General features: G+C 41.2%; 1 pseudogene; it reads left to right on the top strand.

Moving 5' to 3' along the window:
- The first annotated feature begins 1,065 nt into the window (after positions 1-1,065).
- On the top strand, positions 1,066-2,481 carry LOC102256695 (annotated as a pseudogene).
- Positions 2,482-15,827: the final 13,346 nt, after the last annotated feature.

Genomic DNA, 15,827 nt, shown 5'->3' with positions numbered 1-15,827 from the left:
GCAGGGGGGCCAGTTGGGGACAAGCAGGCCATCAGTGGGGGTCAGTTGGAGGTGATCAGGACAGCGGGGTGCAGTTTGGAGTGAGCAGGCCAGCAGGGGGACAGTTGGGGATGAGCAGGCCAGTGGGGAGGGAAGGTAGGGGCGAGCAGGCCAGTAGGGGGGGCAGTTTGGGGTGATCAGGCATTTGGGGGCAAGCAGGCTGGCAGCGGGGGGGCAGTTGGGAGCAAGCAGACCGGCAGGCAGAGTGGTTAGGGGCAATCAGGCAGACAGGCAGGCAGGTGAGTGGTTAGGAGCCAGTAGTCCTGGATTGTGAGAGGGATGTCTGACTGTCGGTTTAGGCCAGATCCCTGTAAACCGGTAGTAGGACATCCTTCCAGGGTTCCCAGATTGGAGAGAGTGCAGGCCTGGCTAAGGGACACCCCCCCATGCATGAATTTTGTGCACCAGGCCACTGGTCCTAATATATAAAAACCCAGGTTCCTTAACGATTGAACAGACAACAGGTCCATCCCCTGGCCCTCAGGCTCCATTGATCAGGGGATGGCTAATGGGGGAACCCGGGTCCCTCAGGCTCCAATCAATCCGTGACAGCAGCAACTGGCGAGCAGCTGGAAGACTGGCCTCTTGGTCCCTCCTCCTGGCCCTCAGACTCCAATCAATAGGTGGCAGAGGTGGGGTGCAACTGGGGAGCAAGCGGAGAGAGAGAGAGAGCTGCATTGCCATTGGAGAGCCTGGGCGCAGGCAAGGTGGCACCCCAGGCCTGTGTGCCGCCTTGCCTGCACCCTGTGATTGCGATCAGCACTGAGGCTGCTTCCCCTCCCTTGGACTGGCTCCCTTAGTAGTCCTGCAGGTTGAATCTAAAGAGGACAGGCCAGGCACCAATGGACCAGCACTGCCGGCCTCCTGGAACTTGGCCTCAGGCACTGCGGCTGCTTCCCCTCCCTAGATGCTCCACAAGGAAGAAAGAATACCGCCAGCAGTGCCAGGGGCGACCAGCGGTGACTGACTGCTCTCCTTGTGCTTCCTCCAGGCCACTTGAGCTGGCCCCTGCCCGCCCCGCTCCAGATGAAGTGTGATCACTGCAAATGGAAGGAATTTAGTAAAAAAAAAAAAACAAAACAAAACAAAAAAAACGATGACCAAGAGAATGTCGCAGTCAACGTCCAGAGTCGGGCTCAGGAGAACAAAGAGAAGGGAGAATTCCATAAGTTGGCTGATGCCAAGATATTTCTGAGTGACTGCCTGGCATGTGACAGTTGTGTGACCGCAGAGGAAGGAGTCCAAGTTTCTCAACAGAACACCAAGGACTTCTTCCGTGTTCTCAACCTTAATAAGAAATGTGATAGCTCACAGCACAAGGTGCTGGCAGTGTCCGTATGTCTTCAGTTTCTGCCTTATTTTGCTGCTAAATTCAGCCTCAGTGTCACTGATGCATCCAGAAGGCTCTGCGGCTTCCTCAAAAGCCTTGGGGCGCACTGTCTTTGATATGAAGATAGCTGTGGACTTCAGCATCCTGGAGAGTCAGAAGGAATCTGTGCACTAGTACTGCCAGCACCGTGAGGAAGAGCCCCAGCTGCCCATGCTGACCTCCGCCTGCCCCGGCTGGGACCAATATGAAGATCGTGTGCTGGGTCACCCCATCACCCCCACCTCTGCACGGCCAAGTCTCCCAAGCAGATCATGGGCTCTCTGGTGAAGGATTACTTTGCCAGATGGCAGAACCTGTCCCCAGACAAGATTTTCCATGTCATTGTGGCCCCTTGTTGTGACAAGAAACTGGAGGCCCTTTGAGAAGATGTTCCCACAGCTTTGCATAGTTCCCGGGGTGCTGAGTGCATGTTAACCTCAGGTGAAATTGTCCAGATAATGGAGCAAAGTGATGTCCCCTCGAATGACACCACTGTGGACACTCTGTTTGGAGACATGAAGGAGAAGGACGTGAGGCTCCACGAGGGTGCCAGCTCTGATGGGTACCTGGCACACATCTTTGGGCACATGGCCAAGGAGCTGTTCAACGAGGACATGGGGGTGCTCACCTACCGCACCCTGAGGAACAAAGACTTCCAGGAGGTCACCCTTGAAAGGGAAGGAGAGGTTCTGCTATGCTTTGAGACTGATTACGGCTTTCGGAACATCCAGAAGTGGTCCTGAAGCTGTAGAGGGGCAAGTTCCGCTGCCACTTCATGGAGGTCCTGGCCTGCTCTGGGGATGCCTAAGCGGCAGGGGCCAGGCCCAGGCGGACGACGGCTGTGCAGACAGGCACTGCTGCAGCAGATGGAAGGCATCTACGCTGCCATCCTGGTGTGGCCCCCGGAGACCAGCGCCCATGTGCAGGCGCTGTACCAGGAGTGGCTGGGGTGGGGGGGGGCGACTCCCCCTGGGCCGAGGCAGCCCTGCACACTGCCTTGCAGGGCCCAGGGCAGCCTGCCAGGACATCAAGTGGTAAAGGTCCCGCAGACGCCCGGCCTGCAGGCCGCCTGAGGAGGGGTGTCAGACACATGAAGGAAAGACTTAGCATCTCTGTCATCACTTTGGTTTTCAGAATTCCCTGCTCCCCATCTGTCGGCTCCCTCCCTCTGAGGGGCGCTGTCGTCGTCACATGGGTGCAACTGGAATATTGTATCTTGAGAGGATTGCCCGAATGTACGTATCCTTTTATCCGAGGATGAAAAAATCCCAAAGAACAAGAATGGAGACAGACTACTGTCCTGTAGGCTTAAAAAAAACAAAACCCTGGAAGTGTCCTGCGAAGAGCTGAAACTTGGTTCTGCCCACGTGCTTCAGAGAGATTGGATGGGGAAATGGCCCAGCTTGGCCATGATTTTACCCATTTATGTTACTCTTGAAGGTGTCTTTGCCACAATGTGAATACACTGCCACCTTTTGGAATAGGGGCTCATACGAAAGTCTGCATTCCCAACTTTTCTTGAAACAGATCTATGTTCTGCAGCTGTGGCCACCATCCTGAGATCAGGTCCTGTCGCTGGGAATCAGGGGGCACTAAAGTGGAGGCCCCCCACCGTGCCCTTTTACATTCAGGGATTGAGCTGAACTCACTTTGGGGGAGGCCTGGCAAGGGTGACAGGTGTCACAGATGGAAGGATGGAGAATGGAGAGGTCGATACCCTGCTCAGTCCCTCCCTCGGTGGGGTCAGGCAGATGAAGGCCGGCCAGCCCACCCCACAATTGGGTGAGACAGCATCCTCTGTGTCCACCTCTCACTCACTCCGTGGGCCCGGCCACTCCCCTCAGCTCTGGACAGCCCTCTGCGTTCCACGACAGTGCACTCTGCCCTCACATGCTGCTCACCCTAAGTGAGAAGGAAGAGAGCAGTTGGCCCACAGACAATTACACAGAAAGATAGGTCTCATGGCTGGTGAGTGCAGTGGCAGTGGTGGAAGCCTCTCCTGCCTCCATGGCAGCACTAAGGAGCAGCGAGCTGAGTGGAAAGGAGCAGTGAGCAGGTGGGCAGTAAGGAGCGAGGGATCCCAGACTGCGAGAGAGATTTACTGTTGGCTGCTTAGGCCAGCAGGCGGACATCCCCTGAGTGGTTCTGGACTGCGAGAGGGTGCAGGCTGGGCTGAGGGAAACCCCCACCACCCCAGTGCACAAATTTCATGCACCGGGCCTCTAGTTACTTCACAATTCTCTAGACACACTTAAAAGAATGCCCTTGGCCATGCAGGGCTGTGTCTCCATCCTAAGCTCATCAGGATTGGATGCGGAGACCAGGGGAGCAACATATAACAGATGCTCCTGTTTACAGAATTATAGAACACTCAATTCAACTGAGATCTTAGGTGAGATGACTGGGATTACTGAGGCTGTACCAGGGACTCAAAACAGGAAAATTCCTGGAAGCTGTGAATAAAAGAGTCCAGGCCTCCGCCCCAGGAACCCCAAGTGCAAGCAGCGAATGGGATCTCTGCTACTCACCCCAAAGGAGTCCCCCCCACCCCCCTTTGTGGTCCCATAGAGTCACCAGAAAATGAAACTGGACAACCAGTTGACTTGAGCCAATTAAGCAGGATTGAATTATACATGAGTGTTTATTCCAACAGTGCTGGCAGAATGGGAGAGTAGCAAGTTATCAACGAAAATCTACTCTACCCCACCTCCATAAGGCAGCTGCTTATATTGGGTAGAAGGACAGAGGTTACATGGGAAAGTGGGAATTACAGGCATGGGGAAGCAGACAAAGTATAATGGTCACAGGCAATACGGATTGGGGGCTGGGGGGTCACAAGGGGAGGGCACCTTTGAACAATGTTGTTCATCTTTCCATGATGACAGGCAGTTCTTGGGAAAGGAGCTTAACTCCCATCTCCAAGAGCATTCAACCCCCAGCCAGGTTAGAATGTGCTTTCTCTAATCAGAATAGAACAATTAGAGTTAACAGAGCCTAACTAATATTTCACAGAGCATGATTTATATTTCTTATAATGAGCATGATTAATATTTCTTATAATTATAGCCAGTCTCCACTATTCTATTTCTGCTCCTAGCACCTTTGCCTTTTGAGAAAAGCTGGACATGATGTGTCACAATAGGAATGGAGATAAACAGGCCTTCAGTGTGAGGGTTTATGTTATTATCTCTAGGACTTGAGCTGTGTTTGATGTTTTCTGTAGCTATACATGCCAGAGGCTTCTACGTCCTCTAGTGTCCTTATTTTTCTTTCCCCTTTTGACTTTGTGTTTTTGTAAGAGCCTGAGTCTTACAGCTCTTTCAACTATAATTCACTGTTATTATCCTGGATCCTCTGTTGGTGAGGTGGTAACATGTGAGGGAGTTAGAGTGATACTGTTGTAATTAGCAAGTTATTAATAATAGGAAAGGAGCAGAGAAAAGGCCAGACATTATAGGCATGTTCCCTATAAAACATTGTGGGGAGGGGACTGGACAAAGGGAAGATAGACACATGCCTAGTTAAGCTGGGGTGACACCTGGAATGTGCTTGCTGTCAATCATACCTGGGGACAGAGATATTTGCCAGAATTGGAATGGCCCTGCAAAGGCATGAGGATTTGCGACACATAACCACCTAAACAAAGGAGTTAACTCTCTGGCTCTCTTGGGACTCATGTGACTCTGGGCTTGTGGGGCTCTTTTTATCCGGCTTCTCTGGTTCTGCTCACATGGCACATGGCCATGTGGACCCCACACACATGGACTAAAAAATAAAGCTTTATCTTATCTCATCCTCCATGGGGGCCTCCAGAAATGCTCTTCCCGCAGTACCCCAAGAACCCCCCTCCCACTAGCAATGGGGGGAGATGAGGAACATTTTTCTCCTATAATAAAAGAACATCCTATGATCTTCCAATTAAATATTGGCCTTTTAGTGAGCCTTTGTCTCTGGGCTCTGACTTTCCCAAGCATTTCTCAAGCACTGAGAGATTCCTAGTTCCATTCATGGTCAGGGCACAGGCCTGGGTAGCGGCTGTGCAGGAGGCAGCTGATCGGTGTTTCTCTCTCAGCTATGTTTCTATCTCTTTCTCCTTCTCCTTCCCTCTCTCTCTAAAATCAATAAATACATGTATATATTTCTTAAGAATGAGGTCATAGAATTCTCTCAGGAAGAGTAAAAAGGACTGGACACAGCTCAGAGGGCCTGGTACAGACATGTGATCCTGGAGAGCTACAGAAACCTGCTCTTCCTGGGAATTTCTCCTCCTGACCTGAATATTATCTCCATTTTGGAGCAAGGGAAAGCTCCTGGACTCTGGAGACTGAGTTAAATATGGCAAAACAAAACAAACAAACTAATAACACAAGTTAGTGGGAATGAAACAAAGGTGTGAAGGCAGGGCTTATTGCCAATGCCAGGAATTGTGAAGGGCAGAAAGATCCTATGATGGACATAGCCATGCTGGGAAAATTACTAATAATAAAATCCTTGTTGCCAAAGAGATCAAAGATACACAATATTTAGAGAAACTATCCATGTAAAAGAGTTACATTAGCAAAACACTGTGTTTCTGAACGCAAAGACCCAGAACATTTTTTTTAAAGCACACATATTCTCTTAAAGGAAATTTTGAAAATCTGAAAAGTCATCTAGTCTGTGCTACAAATAAGCATTTTGACCAGTTAAAATGTAGTATCATATTAAACAGGAGTCAAACATTTCTGAAAAACAGAGATTTAAAAATAAAGACAGAAATTCTAAAGGTGATCGATTTGAGAATCTATTAACAAGGGATTCCTTATTGTTTTACTGAAAAAAAGCTCTCCTTATTCCAAAGACTATAATTTTTATAAACTTGGGAAGGTCTTTATACCATCATCATGATTAAATAGGTATCATAGAATAGTTATTTGGTAATACATGTACACGTTTAATGAAATTAAAGCCCCCATTAAATGAAATTAATGGCCTTTCTTTTATCAGTTATTACCATCCTATGTGTAATGGAGAAAGAAGTAATCAATTCAATGAATCTTGGAAAAACTTGAAGGGTCAAATCCTAATAAATGTCTGAGAACTCACTTTCCAGAGAACCATTATAAATGTGGGAAGTCTTTAGTCAAAGCTCAAATGTATTAGTATACATCAGAATAGTCATAGTGCAGAGAAGACAAACAAATGCAGTGAATGTGACAAATCTTTGAACCAATCTTTAAATCTTAGTGATTATGAAAATATTCATACCAGGGAAGATGCTTACAAATGTAATCAGTGTGTGAAAGTCTTTACTCAATTATCTGATATCAATAGATATAAAAAAAATCCATACTGGAGAGAAGCCTTTCAAATGTGAAGAATCTGTCAGTCTTTAATCAGAATTGACATCTTACTCAACATGGAAGAATTCATACCAGAAAAAACAAAGCCTTGCAAATATAGAAAATGTGGAAAAGCCTTTATTCACCATTCACAGTTTACTCGACACATGAATATTCATAATGGAGGGAAACCTTATAAGTGTAAAGAATATTGGAAACCCTATTGCTGGACCTATAGCCTCACTCAATATCAGAGAATGCATATTGAGGGGATATTCTACACTCATAATACATGATAAAAGATCTTTGTCCAAAATATACACTTTGAAAAACCCTATAGAATTCATGCTGTGAAGTGACTTTAAAGGTTTTTTTAAAAACTGTGGAGAAATATTTAATTGAAAATAAAATCTGAAATGTTGGAGAATTCCCATTAAAAACAATAACACCCCAGGTTCGATTCCGGTCAAGGGCATGTACCTGGGTTGCGGGCACATCCCCAGTGGGAGATGTGCAGGAGGCAGCTGATCGATGTTTCTCTCTCATCGATGTTTCTAGCTCTCTATCTCTCTCTCCCTTCCTCTCTGTAAAGGATCAATAAAATATATTTAAAAGGAAAAAAAAAATTGTGGATAAATATTTAATTGAAAATAAAATCTGAAATGTTGGAGAATTCCCATTAAAAACAATAACACTTTTCAGATATTATGCTAAATTAGAATACATAGAGAATAATCCAAAGTTTTAAAACTTATATAATTTTTAGTATGCTTCAAAGTATTAGGAAGATAGTCGTCTGGACAGGTGTAATTACTTACAATGAATCCTTTTTATATTGACGCTATTTGGAATTATTTTAAAAGAAAATATTAATGTGATTTTACTATGAAATCACTTGATGCTACATCTTTATCCCTAGTGCATTTGTGAAATCACGGGGTTGATTGTTGCTGCCTCAGAGATCTGAGAGCCCTTGTATTTTGGGGGTTGGGGAGATTCACTCACATCTATTCCCTTGAAGATTAAGGGCAATGTGATATGCAACCTCTGAAGAAAATATAAATGGATATGCTGTTTGTGGTTGACTTAAGATGTTAATGTAAGTCACCATGAGGTAGATATTCAGAGCATTGTTCCTTGCATTAATGTAAGACAGAGGAACATTTTACATTTTAAGAAAAATAAGGTTGCAGTTCATTAAAATCCTGATGTATCTTCATAGTAGTTACAGATAGAAGTCATGAGTATTGTCTGATGTGGTTAGAATAAAGAAATGTTTAGAAATATCTTAGAAAGTATGGACAACTCATTCCTAAATGCATAAAATTATTGTATATCCATGTTTACCAAATAATGCACCTCAGTCTTAAAATCATAGAAAAGCACTGCTCTCAGCTCATTGTATCAGGAGAACAGGAATGCTTGAATGCTTGTAATGTGTATTTTAAGAAATGGTCAAACATGGGTTTGCAATGCTTTATTTACTAGACTATGTGTGAACTGAATATATTTTTGTTAATAAAGCTGAATGAATTTTTTAAAAAAGATGTATGTGTATGTACAATGAAATACTACTTAGCCATCAGACAAGGTGAAATATTGCCACTTGCTGTGACAGAATGGATGGATCTTGACATGAACATCCTGAGAGAAATAAGTCAGATGAAAAAAGTAAAAAACCATAGATTTCATTCATGTGTGAAATATAAAATTGAAAGCAACAAAAGAACAAACAAGACAAACAAACAAACAAAAACTCAAGACACAGACAACAATATGGTGGTTACCAGAGGGAAATTGTGGTACAGAGGTAAGAAGAGGGTAAAGGTATTCAAATATATGGTGACAGAAGGAGACTTGTTTTTGGATAGTGAACACACAATGAAATATACATATGATGTATCATAGAATTGTACATTTGAAGCCCATATAATTTTATTAACAAATGTCACCCCAATACATTTAATAAAATTTAAAAACCAAACAACACCAAAAGCTTTTCATTAATACGAAGGAATGTTCATAGTGTATTTTTGGCTTACAAGCTTTTTAAACATAAAAAAGATTATAAATTAAAAACATTACAATAAGCTAAGATTTATCATTATTTTTAAATATATTTTTACTAGAGGCCCAGTGCACAAAATTCATGCACTCAGGGGGAAGGTCCCTCAGCCCAGATTGCTAGAGGGTGCAGGCTAGGCCGAAGGACCCACCAGTGCACGATTGGGACAGGGGAGGGATGCAGGAGGTTGACCAGCCAGGGAGGGGCCCTGATTGGGTTCCAGGGCATGTCTGGCCCATGTCGCTCAGTTCTGATTGGCTGGATCCCAGCAGCAAGCTAACCTACCCATTGGAGCATCTACCCCATGGTGGTCAGTGCACATCATAGCAACTGGTCAACCGGTTGATTGCCCCTGGTGGTCAGTGCACGTCATAGCGAGCGGTTGAGTGGCCTTAACATATCATTAGCATATTACACTTTGATTGGTGGAATGGAAGACCTGATGACCAGACACTTAGCATATTAGGCTTTTCATAGGATTATTGATACTATTACAGATAGATTAATTTATTACTAAAGAAAGAAAAATAATTTTTATAGATTTAGTGTGGCCTAAGTGTACAGTGTTCATAAAGTCTGCAGCAGTGTACAGTCATGTCCCAGGCCTTCACATTCACTCCTCACTCACTCACTGACTCAGAGCAACTTCCAGTCCTGCAAGCTCCATTCAGACTAAGTGCCATATACAGGTGTACCATGTTTTATTTTTTATGCTGTATGTTCACTGTACTTTTTCCTATGTTTAGATTTTTAAATACACAAAAAATTATTATTATGCTACAATTGCCTATAGAGTTCAGTAACATGCTGTACAAATTTGTAGTTTAGGAGCAGTAGACTGTACCATATATCTTAGGTGTGTCATAGGCTATGCTATCAAGGTTTGTATAAGTGCATTCTATGATGTTCATATATTGATGAAATCATGTAATGCATTTTCACAATGTATCCTGTCTTAAGAGACACATGACTGTATTTGTTTATAGTATAATAAAACTGAGCATGTATATAATTAAGCTGACATTTAGGATAATTAAGTTTTATTGATTAAGATAACTTGTGCTCCAAACACTTTGAAGAAATGCACTGAGCTAGCTGGGGTTAGAGTGTTTTTTATTGTATACAGGATTGACTATTATGTTATATGAAATTATGACTTTGTTATTTTCTTTATTTGGAGACTAAGTAAGGTTTAAGAAAATGTTTATGAGAGTCAAATTGACAAGGTCTAGACTTGAGATGGTTAATTTTATGTATCAACTAGTGGCCCGGTACACAAAATTCACACACTCAGGGGGGGCGGGCCCTCAGCCCGGCCTGCACCCTCTCACAGTCTGGGAACCCTCAGGTGATGTCCGACTGATGCCTTAGGCCAGCTCCCAAGGGGACTAAGCCGTCAGTTGGACATCCTTAGTGCTGCAACGGAAGCGGGAGAAGCTCCTGCCACTGTTGCTGCACTCACCACTGTGTGGGCCAGCCGTGAGCCTGGCTTTTGGCTGAGTGGCGCTCCCCCAGTAGGAGTGCACTGACTACCAGGGGGCAGCTACTGCATTTCCTTAATTAGTTTTCAGATTATTAAAACCCTAGAATATTTTAGCTTAATTTATCTCTTCTTACCACTTATGCTATTGTTGTTGTGCATTTCAATTCTACATATCTTAAAGTCTTCCTGAATCAATTATCTTCTTACACCATTACTATTAAATCAATATTCATTTATTTTATCTAATTTTTACAATTGCCCTTCTTGCATCTCTGTGCTGCCTTCTAACTGATATTTTTCTTTAATGACAACACTATTTACAACACACTTTTGAGCTACACATCTTTATTTTATCATAAATATTTTATTTGAATATTGAATTCTAGATTTTTCATTTTGTGTTATTACATATGTGTTCTGATATATTTAATTAGTTTTAAAAATTCCTAATAATTATCTTTTCAACTAAACCTTTTGTCCTATGTTTTTCTGTTCTTTGTGTCCTAGGACTGATTTTATTTTACTAAGTCCCATGGTAAAGAATACGTATCCTGTGCACTTTCTATAAAAATAATTCTGGATATTTCGCCTAACCATTTTTCCAGTACATAATCCCCTCTTCCTCTTTCAATTATTGTATGAATATTTCTTGAATCATCAATACCAATTATTTTAGATATTAATTTATACCTCTTTTATGAAATAATGTTCTAATTGTCTTTACAGACTGTGCTAAATACATGTAGATCTTCTTGATCTCTATTTCTGTCATTTTCATGGTTTTTTGTCATTTGAAACTCCCTTGGTATGCTTGTGACTTTTTTACTGTATACTCAAAACTATACAAGTGTTAAAGGCTCTGGACGATGACTTATTCCCACAAACAGGATTTGTTTTACTGTGGCACACAGGTACAGGCAGACATCCTTGACCAAAACAATAAATAAGATTATTCAAATCTCTTTTCCTTTATTATAAACATTACCATCATTGCCTTAGTCACTTCTTTTAGAGCAATTAAAATGAGAAAAAAATATTATATTTTACTTCCCCTTATTCTAGTTTTCAAGCTCTTCATTTCATAGAGAAAATTTAATTTTTTCATTTAAAATACTAGAGGCCCAGAGTGCGAAATCGTGTGTGGTAGCCCGCCGCTGCTTGCAGGCCTGCCCACCAGCCCAGCGCTGCTCACTGTGTTCACCGCCCCGCCCGCCCTCTGGCCATGCTCCCAGCTCTGTCCACCTGCCCACTGCCCCGCTGCACTCATAGCCCCACCTACTTGCCTGCCCGCTGCCACCCGCTGCTATGCTCGCTGACCAGCCTGCAACCGCTTGCCTTGCTGCTAATGGAGCCTGTGGTGTGCGGGGCAGGGACTGAGAAGTGCTCAATGCACCTCATGGTGACCGGTCATTTGGTCGTCCTGCTTGTCACAGACTCTGGCTTTTTATATATTTAAATTTTGTTTCTGTCAGTAGGAAATCCTTTAACCTTTCTTGTAAGGTAGGTTTGTTGACAATGCATTCCCTTGGTTTTCATCTATCTGGGTTTTTATTTCTCTTTTTCTTTGAATGTAGAATTCTAGGTTGTGACTACATATCTTTTTTGCTTGTATTGCTTCTGATGAGAAGTCAGGACTAATTGTTATTCATATTTATATGTAGTAAATATGTTTGTCCCTTTGCATGCCTTCAAGATTTCCTTTTTGCCTTGTTATTTTTTCAGCTTTAAATAGTTGTGCCTAGTTGTTTTCCTCTTCTTGTGTTCTCTGAGTTTCTTCAACTTATGTTTTGCCATTTCTCAATACTTTCAGAAGATTTTCAGCCATTTACACGTACACATACACATATACATACACTTACTATTGGAATTAGATTTGATCCATAATTAGAGAAAGTGAGTGAATTACAAAGATAATAAAGAGAAGAGCATTAGGGATTCTAATATTTGGTAATCGAGCACAGGAGGAATCAGCAAAAAAGAGAGAAAGAGATACAGATGATAGAGATAGAGATAGAGATAGAGATAGAGATAGAGATAGAGATAGAGAAAGAGGTAGAGATAGAGAAAGAAAAACCTTCAGCCCAAGCTAGTTTGGCTCAGTGGACAGAGCGTTGGCCCATGGACTGAAGGGTCCTGGGTTTGATTCTGGCCAATGGCCCATATCTGGGTTGCAAGTGGATCCCCAGCCCTGGTAGGGGTGCATTTGGAGGGAGGCAACCAATTGATGTGTCTCTCTCACATTGATGTTTCTCTCTCTCTGCCTCCCCCCACCTCTTCCACTCTTTCTAAGAAATCAATGGAAAAATAACCTTGGGTGAGGATTAACAAAACAAACAAACAAACAAACAAAAACATCTTCCATATAATCACAGAAAATCACACAATAATATCTCATTTAATCCAAAAAATAAATTCTTTTAACTATTAAGGCAGTGATCAATTGTTCTAAGTAATGCTGATATTCATTACTATGACAGTAAAAAGATGACTAATCTTGAAAGGCACTGTTTAAAAGGTTGCTGAATTGGTGGCTTATAAACCAGTAAAAGATGGCTGAGAAGAGAATGTGAAGTGAAAGGTGATGAAGGCAATAACAGCTAAATGTAGGCAAGGATGATACTTTTCAAATTCAGATTAAAAAACAAGCAAGAAAATATATTTATTAGGAATGGAATATTTCAAGTATTTTGATCACAATGGGAAACGTACTACAATGTTTAGTAAATAATAACATGCATAATGAAAAATTCTAGTAAATTAAATGAGAATAAAGGGCATGCATAAGTAAAAATTTCAAATTATGACTGACTAACTTAAAATTAGAGATTTCTTTAGACAATCTGATTATAGTGATTATGCCACATTGGGAAAAAGAGAGCACTAAAGATGGTAAATATATTCTAAAACATAGAAACTTCCATCAGAAAAAATACCTCTATTGAAGAAAATAAAGAAAATTAATGTATAACTACGATTTCTGTGAAAATAAAGCTTCAAAAACAAAAAGGTAAACATCGTAGAAAAGAAAGGGAAAAAAGGAGAAACTATGAACTGGAAGATACTATTAGATATCCTGTTATTATTAAGGGTCCCTTTGTTCATTTCTTTTATATAGACAGTGCAATAGGGCATTCATTTCTTTGAGAAAAAAATAACCCTGTGTATCATAAAAATGAAGGCTTTTTTCACTTGTTGGTTCCGTAAAGTGTAGATGAAAGGGTTCAAAAGTGGCGCAACTGAAGTATTGAGCACAGAAATTCCCTTGGAAAAAGATACCTTTTGTTTGACTGATGGATTAACATACATGAAAATACAGCTGCCATAAGAAAGGGTTATCACAATCATGTGAGAAGAACATGTCGAAAAAGCTTTTTTCCTCTGACTAGTTGAAGGGAATTTTAAAATGGTCAAGGCAATATAGGTATATGATATTATCACCATTATCAATGTGATCAAAAGTGTCACCAAAGCAGAGATGAATCCCATCAGCTCAATAATCCATGTGTCTGTGCAGGAGATCTGCATAAGAGGAGTAGAGTCACAGTAGAAATGCTCAATGTCTACAGATTTTATTGTTCATGATGACTGTGTAATGCAGGGGCTTACAGATGGCAACATAGCGGTCATAGGACATAGCTGCCAGCATGTAAAATTCAGATGCTCCAAAAAGGAAGACAAAAAACACCTGAGTGATACAACAATTATAGGAAATGGTTTTGTCCCCTGTTGCCACAGTAAGCAAAAATTTAGGAATGCATGTACTAGTATAGGAAATTTCTAAAAAGGAAAAGTTTCGAAGGAAAAAATACATGGGGGTCTTGAGGTGAATATCCAGCAGGGTGAGTGTGATGATGATCAGATTGCCAGTGATGCTTAGCATGTAAATGAGAAGCAGGAAGATGAATAACACAACTTTCCATTGTGGGTCATCAGTCAAACCTGCTAGGATAAACACTGTTACTCTTGTATGATTTCCCATTACTATACTTGCTATATCTGAATAGAAAAAAAGAAGAAAATGATGATCCCAATGGAAAAAATAACCATGATAATTAATGTTGAAAGTGAAGTTAGCAAAGTGATGTTTCAGATAGAAAAATAAATTGCTCTTTTATGTTTTAAAAATATTTTTGGCAGAAAAAAAGTAGTTAAAACTGTAGTTGAAAACTGTACTAGAGGATAACCTATATAGCAATAGTAATTGTTGATTGTTTTTATCTGGGTAAATTAGAGGGATTAGAGAGATTTTTGAAGCATAGGAAAATGTGGTGTTTTTTTTCCCTCTTGTTAATATTCAAGAGTTGGGGTGGCATGCCATTTCCTGTCTGAATAAAGAAGTTTTCATCCTAGAACCAAAATGATGTCACTACAAGCTCATAATTTGCCCCCCACACACACACATACATGTAACACAAACCTAGCCATCAATAAACAGGGCTAGTATATATTTACTATTTTACTCAGTTAAGCAAATTCAAATGCCTGATTCTTGTCTCATTTATTTTCATGGTTAATGAGATCCAATTCCAGGTAAGTGATTAGGAGGTATTGGGGGAAAATATTCTGTTCTCAAGAGTATTTCCATCCCCTCGATCTCTGTTGCAACCCAGCACTTACCAATTTGTACCCTGAAGCAAAATCAGCAAGCACAGTCTGGTAATGTCAGTCTGTGTAAAAAGAAACTGCAGTTTTGTGAGAATAAGGAATATAAAAGCTGAGAGAAATAGCCCAGGCTGGGTGGGTCAGTTGGTTAGAGTGTTATCTTAATACACCAAGGTTGAGGGTTCAGTCCCCAGTCAGGGCACATAGAAGAATCAACCAAGGAATGCATAAGTAAGTGGAACAACAAATCATTGTTTCTTTCTCTCAAAACAATTTTTAAAATTTTCATTAAAAAAAAGAAGCAGAGAGAAGTATACAAATATGGACTCATGAAATCATATGAGTTGAAAGGAGTAAAGAGAAAAAAAAGGGCAAAGATAAAGCTTTATGGAAGCCTAGAGAGGTAAGAAGGGTATTTGAGAGCTAGGATAGTGAATTTGAGGGAAAAAGTGAAAAGACTAAAAATATGTAAATTAGTAAATAAAAATTGTAAAGCGGAACTATTTACCAATGAAACTTCTCTCCATCTGCTTACCTTTTTGTTCTCTGTCTAAAATACAGACTGAAACATAAACAGTTTTGAGATCATCATAGCCTAAAAGAGAAGAGAATTATTTGGCAAATTTCAAACACATAATAAATCACAAAATAGTGTGACACAAATTTTAAAAGGTATATGTTTTCTTATAAGACTATTCAAAGGTTTGGCAAACACACAGTTAAAGAAATATCTATAGATAGCTGGTCTCAACATGAGGCATATATTAAGTGAGACAGACTGTTCAGGTTTGCACAGCTAGTAAGTTCGACATCAGCATTAAGATTTCCCAAAGTTGTCTCCTTAAAAGTACAGCATTTTGTATCACATACTATGGGCCAGAGAACAGCTTATTTCTTTAAAATAAAAAAGTTTAACAATATCTCTTAGGAAAATTTCTTTCCTCAGTA

The sequence above is a fragment of the Myotis brandtii genome, unplaced genomic scaffold (genome assembly GCF_000412655.1).
Source record: "Myotis brandtii unplaced genomic scaffold, ASM41265v1 scaffold2293, whole genome shotgun sequence".
In the NCBI taxonomy this organism is placed as follows: domain Eukaryota; kingdom Metazoa; phylum Chordata; class Mammalia; order Chiroptera; family Vespertilionidae; genus Myotis; species Myotis brandtii.
This window is presented reverse-complemented; position numbering and strand designations above follow the sequence as displayed.